A 14,459-nucleotide genomic window follows, 5' to 3' on the forward strand; every position below is an offset into this window, starting at 1 on the left:
GCTAATTATGCTACTTGATAGTTAGAGGTTCAATAGTAATGGGCAGTATGCCAAGAAAGTAGACCGTTTATTCATCAGCATCTACTTACTAATTATCCACCTTGAGATATCTATACAGAACATCTCGCCGGTATTAAGTTGCGAGCCCCACCCAAAGTGTAAACTCAAAGGAACGGACAACTGTATTAGCAAACTATGCGTAAGGTAAACAATCCTTGGAACCGTGGTCACAAGCACCGTTGTTTTCTCCCTGGTGGCAACAAGCACATCCCCTAGTCTCATGTTTCTGTCACTCAAGCTAGACATCGAGGGGCATGAACCCACAATAATGCATAACGCTCCCTCTGGAGTTACAATCTACTACTTGGCCAAAGCAATAAATAGCAACAGAGAACATGCATGAATCACTAAGGAACAAAATATAAAAGGATAATCAAATATATAACTCATCACAATCTGAACATAATCTCATAATCCATCAGATCCCAACAAACCGAGCATAGCAAAAGCATGAGAATTACATAGATGCCTTGATCATGTAGGGCAGCTCACAAGGACTAACCGTTGAAGCACAAGATTGGAGAGAAGACATCACATAGCTACTGGTCATGGACTCATGGCACGTCCGGGAAATGTCCATGGCGGTGGAGAAGCTCCCGCAGGTCAATCCTCCTTCCGGCAGGGTGCCGGGAAGAGGTCTCCTGACGCTCCAGATCTCGGAAGCGCTGCGGCGGTAGAACGATGGAGAAATTCGCGATTCCAAAAAGTCTGTGAGCATTTCCTCTCGGGACTCTAAATATAGGCCAAAGGAGGGCACCGGAGGAGGTGGGACCCACCCAGGCGACCTCCTGGGGCAGCCTAGGGCCTGGCCGCGCTAGCAGGCCGCCTGGGAGGCCCCTGGCCCCCCTTTGGCCCATCTTCGGTGATCCGGAAGCTTCTGTTTCGCTAATTTTTTATATATTTTTTCCTTGAATTTTTCGGGCTTCGAAAAATTGGGTAAAAGCCCCTACAAAATAGACATCAGCAGACAGAAACTAGCACTAGGTGCACTGAGTTAGTAGGTTAGTCAAAATATGTGTAAAATGATATAAAAGTGTAGAAAAACGTATAACAATGTCACCCAAAAGTTCATGGAACAAGAAAAAATTATAGATACGTTTGGGACGTATCAACTGCCCGAGGGGCTTGCTTGAGGCCAGAGAGTGCCTTGTTTAGACTAAAGACTTTGTAAGGATGCTTTGGATCTCCAAAACCTGGGGGCTGAGAAACATATACTTCTTCCTCAAGCTTACCTTTGAGGAATGCACTTTTCACATCCATTTGATATAGTGTGATATTGTGATGCTTGGCATAATCAAGCAATATGCGAATAGCTTCAAGTCTAGCAACAAGTGCAAAAGTTTCATCAAAGTCAATTCCTTCAACCTGTGTGTAGCCTTGGGCTACAAGTCGTGCCTTGTTCCTAACTACCTGACCGTCTTCGTATTGTTTGTTTTGGTAGATCCACTTGGTATCGATGGCACTGTGCTTGCGAGGATCAGACCGCTTGATGAGTTCCCACACATTATTGAGCTTGAATTGATGAAGTTCTTCTTGCATTGCTTGAATCAACTCAGGTTCCATGAAGGCTTTATCAACTTTTGAGGGTTTTGTGACAAACACAAAGGAAGAGTGTCCACAAAAGTTAATTAAATGTGAAGCTTTTGAGCGAGTGAGGAGACCTGGTGCATTGATGTCGTCGAGGATTTTATCGATTTGCACTTCATTTGCAATCCTCAGATGTGCGGGTTCAAGACTTTGATAGGGCTGAGTTATTTGATCTGGAGCAATTTCCTCAGGTGCACGAGCCTGAATTTGTTCGTTGCTTGGGATGACTTCTTCAATAGGAGGTTATTCTTCAGTAGGAATGATATCTTCAGTAGCCTTGAACTTAATAGATTCCTCATGAGGCATTTCATCTAGCATAGGAGGCACGTGCTCTCTTTGCGAGCCGTTAGTTTCATCGAACCGCACATCTACAGTTTCAACGGCTTTGTTGTGGTAGTTGTTGAAGACTTTGAAGGTGTGATTGTCCTTCTCGTAACCACACATAAAACCCTCATGTGTTTTCTATGCAAACTTTGAACTGTGGTGAGGATCTCTAATCCAGCATCTTGCACAAAATACTTTGAAATAACTTACATTGAGTTTCTTGTCACCTAGGAGTTCATATGAGGTCTTCTTGAGGAATTTGTGAAGATATACCGTGTTTATGATGTGGCAGGCAGTATTGATTGCCTTAGGCCAGAAGAGACGAGGAGTCTGATATTCTTCAAGCATAGTCGACGCCATCTCAACAAGAGTCTTGTCCTTGCGTTCCACGATGCCATTCTGTTGAGGAGTATAAGGGGCAAATAACTCATGAGTAATACCAAGTTCATCAAGATAGTCATCAAGACCAGTGTTCTTGAACTCATTCCCATTGTCACTTCTGATGTGGGTGATCTTGATGCCGAAGTTCGTCGAGGCCCTTGAGGAAAATCATTTGAAGACTTCCTGCACTTCAGTTTTGTAAAGGATAATATGCAACCAAGTATAACGAGAATAGTCATCAACGATGAGAAAGCCATATAGTGATGCCGCATTGGTTAGAGTAGCATAATGAGTAGGTCCAAAGAGGTCCATGTGAAGCAATCCAAAAGGACGAGTGGTGGTCATGATAGTCTTTGGGGGGGTGCTTGGATCTGGTCATATTTCCAGACTCACAAGCCCCATAGAGTTTGACACCTTCAATGCCAATGACATGCTTCTTCTTCGTTAGTGTGTGCAGATTCCTCATGCCCGCATGACCAAGTCATTGATGCCATAGCCAGCCGTCTGAGGCTTTTGCAAGTAGACATGTGGTCAGGTGTGGACTTGTAGAGAAATCAATAATGTACAAGTCTCCTCTCCTAAAGCCTTCGAAGACTTTGGATTTGTCAGATTCCATGATGATCATGCATCGATATTTGCCAAAGATGACAATCATATCAAGATCACAAAGCATTGGGACTGGCATGAGGTTAAACCCAAGGGATTCAACAAGCATGACTTTGTCCATGTGTTGGTCCTTAGATATAGCCAGCTTACTGAGGCCCAATACCTTACTTTTACCTTTGTGTGCGTAGGTGATATGCTTCAGTGACGATGGAGTCAGTGGGATATTCATAAATAAACTCTTGTCACTAGTCATGTGATTTGTACATCCACTGTCAAGAACCCACTTTGTGGTTTTGGGGTTGTCATCCTGCATATGAATTAGTACTGCTTACCATCTCATATGCTTCAGAGTGAAGAATATGATATCAAATTCACCAGAATTAAATTTCATCACATAGAGTAGAATTAAGACATAATGCGGATGTGTGAAATAATAAACATTTCATCATGATTAGCTTGCGTCCTATCAAGCTTTTCCTCAGGTCTCCAACAAATTCTTCATATGATCATATTCATCTGGAGACCTGACCTGCAGAAGTGATTAGTTCAATTTCTTCACCACCCACATCTGAAGGGGTGGCAAAGAGTTCATCATACTGCGAGCACCATAAGAGAATTGTGGCATTGAAGATAATGCAGTTTGTTTCACGGTAGGGAGGTTAGAGTACTCAAATGAATATACAAAGAAATACTTTAAGGATTTATGAATATAGTGATTTGAGGAATAGTCCACATATTCATGTCCCTTGTAGTTTCCCTGCATATCAGAAGCATTAGTGCGAGTACGACCAGAGTTTTGACCATATGAGGAATTTGATCCTCGTGAAGACTTTGGTCCACTTGAGGAATTTGATCTCGGGTTCCTGTTCTCCACTAGTGGTCTTATGACGACATTCACGTGCTTTCCAACCTACTTTTGGGAACCCAGATTTTCCTCAAGGGTGGTCCATTCCTACAGTTAGTTCCAACATATCTAGCAAATACTGCACCATTCTGATTTTTGAACAGTTTATAGTCGGAGTCAAGCGACTCATCACATGAATATGAAGTTTCACATGCAAAGCCTGATAGAGTAAATGGATCAGCAGGAGGTCCTTTTGCAGCAACCCATGCGGTTTTGGGATACTGCTCAGGTTTCCAGTATGACCCATCAACATTCTATTTCCTCTCAAATGCAATACCCTCTTTCCTAGGGTTTCTATTCTGAATCTGCCTTTTGAGCACATCGCAAAGGGATTAATACCCTTCGAGGCTTTTGTAAATGTATGTCACATACAATTCCTTCAACTCTGCATTTTCGTGAGTGACATTTGTGGTTTCCTCAAGTGAGGAATTTGTAACCAAAGATATAGTTGAAGAATTTGTAGCAATAGAAGCATTAGAAGTTTCACATGAAGAATTAGCAGACTCGCGTTTGATGCATTTCAATCATGGTGGAATGAATTCTTCTTGAGCGGTACTGGTCTCTTGAGCAAGCAAAGAATCCTTTTCACTTCGAATATCATCATGAGACGCCCTTAGTTTCTCAAGATCTTGCTTTCTTTGAAGAAATTCATAAGAAAGCTTCTCATGACCAGCCAAGAGGGTGACATGACGATCCTAAAGACTATCAAACCTAGACTAAAGACTTTTGACATCATCGGTCAAGATTTGAGTCTCATTCATTTCCTCATTCAACAGGTCATCGCTTTCATCTAGCATTTTCTAAAGATTTTAAATAGCACTTTGTTGCTTTGTGTCAATATTAGCAAGCTTGTAGTAATTGGGTTTTTGATAGTCATCAGATTCACACTCACTTGAGTCAGATGAGGAAGTGTGGTTGTGTACTGATACGTCCATTTTGCATCATGCTTTTATGTTGATATTTATCGCTTTATGGGCTGTTATTAAACTTTACGTTACAATACTTATGCCTTTTCTCTCTTATTTTATAAGGTTTACATGAAGAGGGAGAATGCCGGTAGCTGGAATTCTGGCCTGAAAAAGGAGCAAGTTTGAGATACCTATTCTAAGCAACTCCAAAAGCCGTGAAAATCAACGAGGAATTATTTTGGATTTTATAAAAAATACTGGGCAGAAGAAGTACCGGAGGGGAGCCACCAGGAGGCCACAAGCCTGCCACACGCGACCTACCCCCTGGCCCCGCCTGGGCGGCTTGTGGGCCCCCTGTTGCCCCTTCGGCTCCCATCTTCTGCTATAAGGAGGGTTTTGTCCAAGAAAAAATCAAGAGGAGGCTTTCAGGAGGAATCGCCGCCGCCACGAGGTGGAACTTGAGCAGAACCAATCTAGAGCTCCGGCAGGGCCGTCCTGCCAGGGAAACTTCCCTCCCGGAGGGGGAAATCGTCGCCATCGTCATCATCAACACTCCTCTCATAGGAGGGGCCTCATCTCCATCAACATCTTCATCAGCACCATCTCATCTCCAAACCCTAGTTCATCTCTTGTAACCAATCTCCGTCTCACGACTCCGATTTGTACTTGTAAGGTTGCTAGTAGTGTTAATTACTCTTTGTAGTTGATGCTAGTTGGATTACTCGGTGGAAGATCATATGTTCAGATCCTTAATGCTATTCAATACCTCTCTGGTCATGAACATAATTATGCTTTGTGAGTAGTCACTTTTGTTCCTGAGGACATGGGATAAGTCTTGCTATAAGTAGTCATGTGAATTTGGTATTCGTTCGATATTTTGATGCGATGTATGTTGTCTTTCCTCTAGTGGTGTTATGTGAACGTCGACTACATGACACTTCACCATTATATGGGCCTAGAGGAAGGCATTGGGAATTAATAAGTAGATGATGGGTTGCTAGAGTGACAGAATCTTAAACCTTAGTTTATGCGTTGCTTCATAAGGGGATGATTTGGATCCACTAGTTTAATGCTATGGTTAGACTTTGTCTTAATTCTTCTTTCGTAGTTGCGGATGCTTGCGAGAGGGGTTAATCATAAGTGGGGTGTTTGTCCAAGTAAGGGCAGCACCCAAGCACGGTCCACCCACATATCAAAATATCAAAGTAGCGAACGCGAATCATATGAACATGATGAAAACTAGCTTGACATAAATTCCTATGTGTCCTCGGGAGCGCTTCACCTCATATAAGAGTTCGTCCAGGCTTGTACCTTGCTACAAAAGGGATTGGGCCATCTTGCTGCACCTTTGTTACTATTGTTACTTGCTACTCGCTATGAATTATCTTATCACACAACTATCTATTACCAATAATTTCAGTGCGTGCAGAGAATACCTTGCTGAAAACCACTTGTCAGTTCCTTCTGCTCCTCGTTGGGTTCGACACTCTTAATTATTGAAAGGACTACGATAGATACCCTACACTTGTGGGTCATCAAGACTCTTTTCTGGCGCCGTTGCCGGGGAGTGAAGCGCCTTTGGTAAGGAAACATTTATATAGTGTGCTGAAATTTATTGTCACTTGTCACTATGGAAACTAATCCTTTGAGGAGCTTGTTCGGGGTATCTTCACCTCGAACGGAAGCACAAGGAGTTGCTCCTCAACCTACTGCACCTACTGAAAATATTTATTATGAAATTCCTTCGGTATGCTAGAGAAACTGTTGGCTAATCCTTTTACAGGAGATGGAACATCACATCCCGACTTGCATCTAATCTATGTAGATGAAGTTTGTGGTTTATTTAAGCTTGCATGTTTGCCCGAGGATGAGGTCAAGAAGAAGGTCTTTCCCTTATCTTTGAGGGATAAAGCGTTGACATGGTATATGTCGGGGAACGTCGCATGGGAAACAAAAATTTTCCTACGCGCACGAAGACCTATCATGGTGATGTCCATCTACGAGAGGGGATGAGTGATCTACGTACCCTTGTAGATCATACAGCAGAAGCGTTAGAGAACGCGGTTGATGTAGTGGAACGTCCTCACGTCCCTCGATCCGCCCCGCGAACAATCCCGCGATCAGTCCCACGATCTAGTACCGAACGGACGACACCTCCGCGTTCAGCACACGTACAGCTCGACGATGATCTCGGCCTTCTTGATCCAGCAAGAGAGACGGAGAGGTAGAAGAGTTCTCCGGCAGCGTGACGGCGCTCCGGAGGTTGGTGATGACCTTGTTTCAGCAGGGCTCCGCCCGAGCTCCGCAGAAACACGATCTAGAGGAAAAACTATGGAGGTATGTGGTCGGGCAGCTGTGAGAAAGTCGTCTCAAATCTGCCCTAAAAGCTCCATATATATAGGAGGAGGGAGGGGGACCTTGCCTTGGGGTCCAAGGGACCCTCAAGGGGTCGTCCGAGCCAAGGGGGGGAGGACTCCCCCCCCAAACCGAGTTGGACTTGGTTTGGTGGGAGGAGTCCCCCTCCCTTCCCACTTCCTCCCTCTTTTTTTTTCTTTTCCTTTGATTTCCTTTTCTTGGCGCATAGGCTCCCCTGGGGCTGTCCCACCAGCCCACTAAGGGCTGGTGTGTCTCCCCAAAGCCTATGGGCTTCCCAGGGGTGGGTTGCCCCCCCGGTGAACTCCCGGAACCCATTCGTCATTCCCGGTACATTCCCGGTAACTCCGAAAACCTTCCGGTAATCAAATGAGGTCATCCTATATATCAATCTTCGTTTCCGGACCATTCCGGAAACCCTCGTGACGTCCGTGATCTCATCCGGGACTCCGAACAACATTCGGTAACCAACCATATAACTCAAATACGCATAAAACAACGTCGAACCTTAAGTGTGCAGACCCTGCGGGTTCGAGAACTATGTAGACATGACCCGAGAGACTCCTCGGTCAATATCCAATAGCGGGACCTGGATGCCCATATTGGATCCTACATATTCTACGAAGATCTTATCGTTTGAACCTAAGTGCCAAGGATTCGTATAATCCCGTATGTCATTCCCTTTGTCCTTCGGTATGTTACTTGCCCGAGATTCGATCGTCGGTATCCGCATACCTATTTCAATCTCGTTTACCGGCAAGTCTCTTTACTCGTTTCGTAATACAAGATCCCGCAACTTACACTAAGTTACATTGCTTGCAAGGCTTATGTGTGATGTTGTATTACCGAGTGGGCCCCGAGATACCTCTCCGTCACACGGAGTGACAAATCCCAGTCTTGATCCATACTAACTCAACTAACACCTTCGGAGATACCTGTAGAGCATCTTTATAGTCACCCAGTTACGTTGCGACATTTGATACACACAAAGCATTCCTCCGGTGTCAGTGAGTTATATGATCTCATGGTCATAGGAACAAATACTTGACACGCAGAAAACAGTAGCAACAAAATGACACGATCAACATGCTACGTCTATTAGTTTGGGTCTAGTCCATCACGTGATTCTCCCAATGACGTGATCCAGTTATCAAGCAACAACACCTTGTTCATAATCAGAAGACACTGACTATCATCGATCAACTGGCTAGCCAACTAGAGGCATGCTAGGGACGGTGTTTTGTCTATGTATCCACACATGTAAATGAGTCTTCATTCAATACAATTATAGCATGGATAATAAACTATTATCTTGATACAGGAATTATAATAATAACTATACATTTATTATTGCCTCTAGGGCATAATTCCAACAGTCTCCCACTTGCACTAGAGTCAATAATCTAGCCCTCACATCACCATGTGAATTACATTGTAATAAATCTAACACCCATACAGTTCTGGTGTCGATCATGTTTTGGCCGTGGAAGAGGTTTAGTCAGCGGGTCTGCTACATTCAGATCCGTGTGCACCTTGCATATATTTACGTCCTCTTCCTCGACGTAGTCGCGGATGAGGTTGAAGCGTCGTTTGATGTGTCTGGTCTTCTTGTGAAACCTTGGTTCCTTTGCCAGGGCAATGGCACCAGTGTTGTCACAGAACAAGGTTATTGGATCCAGTGCACTTGGCACCACTCCAAGATCCGTCATGAACTGCTTCATCCAGACACCCTCCTTAGCCACCTCCGAGGCAGCCATGTACTATGCTTCACATGTAGAATCTGCTACGACGCTTTGCTTGGAACTGCACCAGCTTACTGCACCCCCATTAAGAATAAATACGTATCCGGTTTGCGACTTAGAGTCGTCCGGATCTGTGTCAAAGCTTGCATCGACGTAACCTTTTACGGCGAGCTCTTCGTCACCTCCATACACGAGAAACATCTCCTTAGTCCTTTTCAGGTACTTCAGGATATTCTTGACCGCTGTCCAGTGATCCACTCCTGGATTACTCTGGAACCTACCTGCCATACATATGGCCAGGCTAACATCCGGTCTAGTGCACAACATTGCATACATGATAGAACCTATGGCTGAAGCATAGGGGACGGAGCGCATATGCTCTCTATCTTCATCAGTTGCTGGGCACTGAGTCTTACTCAATCTCGTACCTTGTAAAACTGGCAAGAACCCTTTCTTGGACTGTTCCATTTTGAACCTCTTCAAAACTTTATCAAGGTATGTGCTTTGTGAAAGTCCTATCAGGCGTTTTGATCTATCCCTATAGATCTTAATGCCTAGAATGTAAGCAGCTTCTCCTAGGTCCTTCACAGAGAAACTTTTATTCAAGTAACCTTTTATGCTCTCCAAAAGCTCTACGTTGTTTCCAATCAGTAATATGTCATCCACATATAATATCAGAAACGCCACAGAGCTCCCACTCACTTTCTTGTAAATACAAGATTCTCCAACCACTTGTATAAACCCAAATGCTTTGATCACCTCATCAAAGCGTTTGTTCCAACTCCGAGATGCTTGCACCAGTCCATAAATGGATCGCTGGAGCTTGCACACCTTGTCAGCATTTTTAGGATCGACAAAACCTTCGGGTTGCATCATATACAATTCTTCCTTAAGGAAACCGTTAAGGAACGCCGTTTTGACATCCATCTGCCAGATTTCATAATCGAAAAATGCAGCTATTGCCAACATGATTCTGACGGACTTAAGCATCGCTACGGGTGAGAAGGTCTCATCGTAGTCAACTCCTGGAACTTGTGAAAAACCCTTTGCCACAAGTCGAGCTTTATAAACGGTTACATTACCGTCAGCGTCCGTCTTCTTCTTAAAGATCCATTTGTTCTGAATAGCCTTGCGGCCCTCAGGCAGTATCTCCAAAGTCCACACTTTGTTCTCATACATGGATCCTATCTCGGATTTCATGGCTTCTAGCCATTTGTTGGAATCTGGGCCCACCATTGCTTCTTCATAATTTGCAGGTTCATTGTTGTCTAACAACATGATTGTTAAGACGGGATTACCGTACCACTCTGGAGCAGCGCGTGATCTCGTCGACCTGCGTGGTTCAACAGAAACTTGAACTGGAGTTTCATGATCATCATCATTAACTTCCTCCTCAACCGGCGTCGCAACGACAGAGGTTTCCCCTTGCCCTGCGCCACCATCCAGAGGGATGAGAGGTTCGACAACCTCGTCAAGTTCTATCTTCCCCCCACTCAATTCTCTCGAGAGAAACTCCTTCTCGAGAAAAGTTCCGTTCTTAGCAACAAACACTTTGCCCTCGGATTTGAGATAGAAGGTGTACCCAACTGTCTCTTTTGGGTAACCTATGAAGACGCACTTTTCCGCTTTGGGTTCCAGCTTTTCAGGCTGAAGCTTTTTGACATAAGCATCACATCCCCAAACTTTAAGAAACGACAATTTTGGCCTTTTGCCATACCACAGTTCGTATGGTGTCATCTCAACGGATTTCGATGGTGCCCTATTTAAAGTGAATGCAGCTGTTTCTAATGCATAACCCCAAAATGATGACGGCAAATGAGTAAGAGACATCATAGATCGCACCATCTCTAACAAAGTACGATTACGACGTTCGGACACACCATTACGCTGTGGTGTTCCAGGCGGTGTTAACTGCGAAAGAATTCCACATTGTCTTAAGTGAGTACCAAACTCGAAACTCAGATATTCACCCCCACGATCAGACCGTAGGAACTTGATCTTCTTGTTACGATGATTTTCCACTTCACTCTGAAATTGCTTGAACTTTTCAAATGTTTCAGACTTGTGCTTCATCAAGTAGACATAACCATATCTACTTAAATCGTTAGTGAAGGTGAGGAAATAACGATATCCGCCGCGTGCCTCCACGCTCATTGGACCACATACATCGGTATGTATGATTTCCAACAAGTCACTTGCACGCTCCATTGTTCCGGAGAACGGAGTTTTAGTCATCTTGCCCATGAGGCATGGTTCGCACGTGTCAAGTGACTCCAAAAGTCCATCAGCATGGAGTTTCTTCATGCGCTTTACACCAATATGACCCAAGCGGCAGTGCCACAAAAATATGGCGCTATCATTGTTCACTCTAACTCTTTTGGTCTCAATGTTATGTATATGCGTATCGCTATCAAGATTCAATATGAACAATCCTCTCACATTCGGTGCATGACCATAAAAGATGTTACTCATAGAAATAGAACAACCATTATTCTCAGACTTAAAAGAGTAACCGTCTCGCAATAAACAAGATCCAGATATAATGTTCATGCTCAACGCAGGCACTAAATAACAATGATTTAAGTTCATCACTAATCCCGATGGTAGCTGAAGTGACACTGTGCCGACGGCGATTGCATCAACCTTGGAACCGTTTCCTACGCTTATCGTCACTTCGTCTTTCGCCAGCCTTCGTCTATTCCGCAGTTCCTGCTTCGAGTTGCAAATGTGAGCAACAGAACCGGTATCGAATACCCAGGCACTACTACGAGAGCCGGTTAAGTACACATCAATAACATGTATATCAAATATACCTGATTTTTCTTTGCCCGCCTTCTTATCTGCCAGATACTTGGGGCAATTGCGCTTCCAGTGACCCATACCCTTGCAATAGAAGCACTCTGTTTCAGGCTTAGGTCCAGCCTTGGGTTTCTTCGGCGGATTGGCAACAGGCTTGCCGCTCTTCTTCGAATTGCCCTTCTTGCCTTTGCCGTTTCTCTTGAAACTAGTGGTCTTGCTCACCATCAACACTTGATGCTCTTTACGGAGTTCAGACTCTGCGACTTTCAGCATCGCAAACAACTCGCCGGGAGACTTGTTCATCCCTTGCATGTTGTAGTTCAACACAAAGCCTTTATAGCTTGGCGGCAGTGATTGAAGGATTCTGTCAGTGATAGCCTCTTGCGGGAGTTCAATCCCCAGTTCAGCTAGACGGTTTGAGTACCCAGACATTTTGAGCACATGTTCACTGACAGACGAGTTTTCCTCCATCTTGCAAGCATAGAATTTATCGGAGGTCTCATACCTCTCGATCCGGGCGTTCTTCTGAAAGATAAACTTCAACTCCTGGAACATCTCAAATGCTCCATGACGCTCAAAGCGACGTTGAAGTCCCGGTTCTAAGCCATACAAGACTGCACATTGAACTATTGAGTAGTCCTCCTTATGCGCTAACCAAGCGTTCTTAACATCCTGATCAGCCGTAGCGGGTGGTTCATCTCCTAGCGCAACATTAAGGACATAATCCTTCTTCCCAGCTTGTAAGATTAGCTTAAGATTACGAGCCCAGTCTACAAAGTTGCTTCCATCATCTTTCAACTTAGCTTTCTCTAGGAACGTATTAAAATTCAGGATGACACTCGCGTGAGCCATGATCTACAACACAAATATATTCAAAGTGGACTTAGACTATGTTCAAGATAATTAGAGTTCAACTTAATCAAATTATATGCCAAACTCCCACTCAAAAAGTACATCTCTCTAGTCATTTGAGTGGTTCATGATCCACTTACACTATCCCAAGTCCGATCATCACGTGAGTCGAGAGTAGTTTCAGTGGTAAGCATCCCTACTGCACCTACTGAAAATATTTATTATGAAATTCCTTCGGTATGCTAGAGAAACTGTTGGCTAACCCTTTTACAGGAGATGGAACATCACATCCCGACTTGCATCTAATCTATGTAGATGAAGCTTGTGGTTTATTTAAGCTTGCATGTTTGCCCGAGGATGAGGTCAAGAAGAAGGTCTTTCCCTTATCTTTGAGGGATAAAGCGTTGACATGGTATATGTCGGGGAACGTCGCATGGGAAACAAAAATTTTCCTACGCGCACGAAGACCTATCATGGTGATGTCCATCTACGAGAGGGGATGAGTGATCTACGTACCCTTGTAGATCGTACAACAGAAGCGTTAGAGAACGCGGTTGATGTAGTGGAACGTCCTCACGTCCCTCGATCCGCCCCGCGAACAATCCCGCGATCAGTCCCACGATCTAGTACCGAACGGACGGCACCTCCGCGTTCAGCACACGTACAGCTCGACGATGATCTCGGCCTTCTTGATCCAGCAAGAGAGACGGAGAGGTAGAAGAGTTCTCCGGCAGCGTGACGGCGCTCCGGAGGTTGGTGATGACCTTGTTTCAGCAGGGCTCCGCCCGAGCTCCGCAGAAACGCGATCTAGAGGAAAAACTATGGAGGTATGTGGTCGGGCAGCCGTGAGAAAGTCGTCTCAAATCTGCCCTAAAATCTCCATATATATAGGAGGAGGGAGGGGGACCTTGCCTTGGGGTCCAAGGGACCCTCAAGGGATCGGCCGAGCCAAGGGGGGGAGGACTCCCCCCCCAACCGAGTTGGACTTGGTTTGGTGGGAGGAGTCCCCCTCCCTTCCCACTTCCTCCCTCTTTTTTTTTTCTTTTCCTTTGATTTCCTTTTCTTGGCGCATAGGCTCCCTTGGGGCTGTCCCACCAGCCCACTAAGGGCTGGTGTGTCTCCCCAAAGCCTATGGGCTTCCCCGGGGTGGGTTGCCCCCCCGGTGAACTCCCGGAACCCATTCGTCATTCCCGGTACATTCCTGGTAACTCCGAAAACCTTCCGGTAATCAAATGAGGTCATCCTATATATCAATCTTCGTTTCCGGACCATTCCGGAAACCCTCGTGACGTCCGTGATCTCATCCGGGACTCCGAACAACATTCGGTAACCAACCATATAACTCAAATACGCATAAAACAACGTCGAACCTTAAGTGTGCAGACCCTGCAGGTTCGAGAACTATGTAGACATGACCCGAGAGACTCCTCGGTCAATATCCAATAGCGGGACCTGGATGCCCATATTGGATCCTACATATTCTACGAAGATCTTATCGTTTGAACCTCAGTGCCAAGGATTCGTATAATCCCGTATGTCATTCCCTTTGTCCTTCGGTATGTTACTTGCCCGAGATTCGATCGTCGGTATCCGCATACCTATTTCAATCTCGTTTACCGGCAAGTATCTTTACTCGTTCCGTAATACAAGATCCCGCAACTTACACTAAGTTACATTGCTTGCAAGGCTTATGTGTGATGTTGTATTACCGAGTGGGCCCCGAGATACCTCTCCGTCACACGGAGTGACAAATCCCAGTCTTGATCCATACTAACTCAACTAACACCTTCGGAGATACCTGTAGAGCATCTTTATAGTCACCCAGTTACGTTGCGAAGTTTGATACACACAAAGCATTCCTCCGGTGTCAGTGAGTTATATGATCTCATGGTCATAGGAATAAATACTTGACACGCAGAAAAC

This window comes from Hordeum vulgare, chromosome 2H (assembly GCF_904849725.1).
Source record: "Hordeum vulgare subsp. vulgare chromosome 2H, MorexV3_pseudomolecules_assembly, whole genome shotgun sequence".
In the NCBI taxonomy this organism is placed as follows: Eukaryota; Viridiplantae; Streptophyta; class Magnoliopsida; order Poales; family Poaceae; genus Hordeum; species Hordeum vulgare.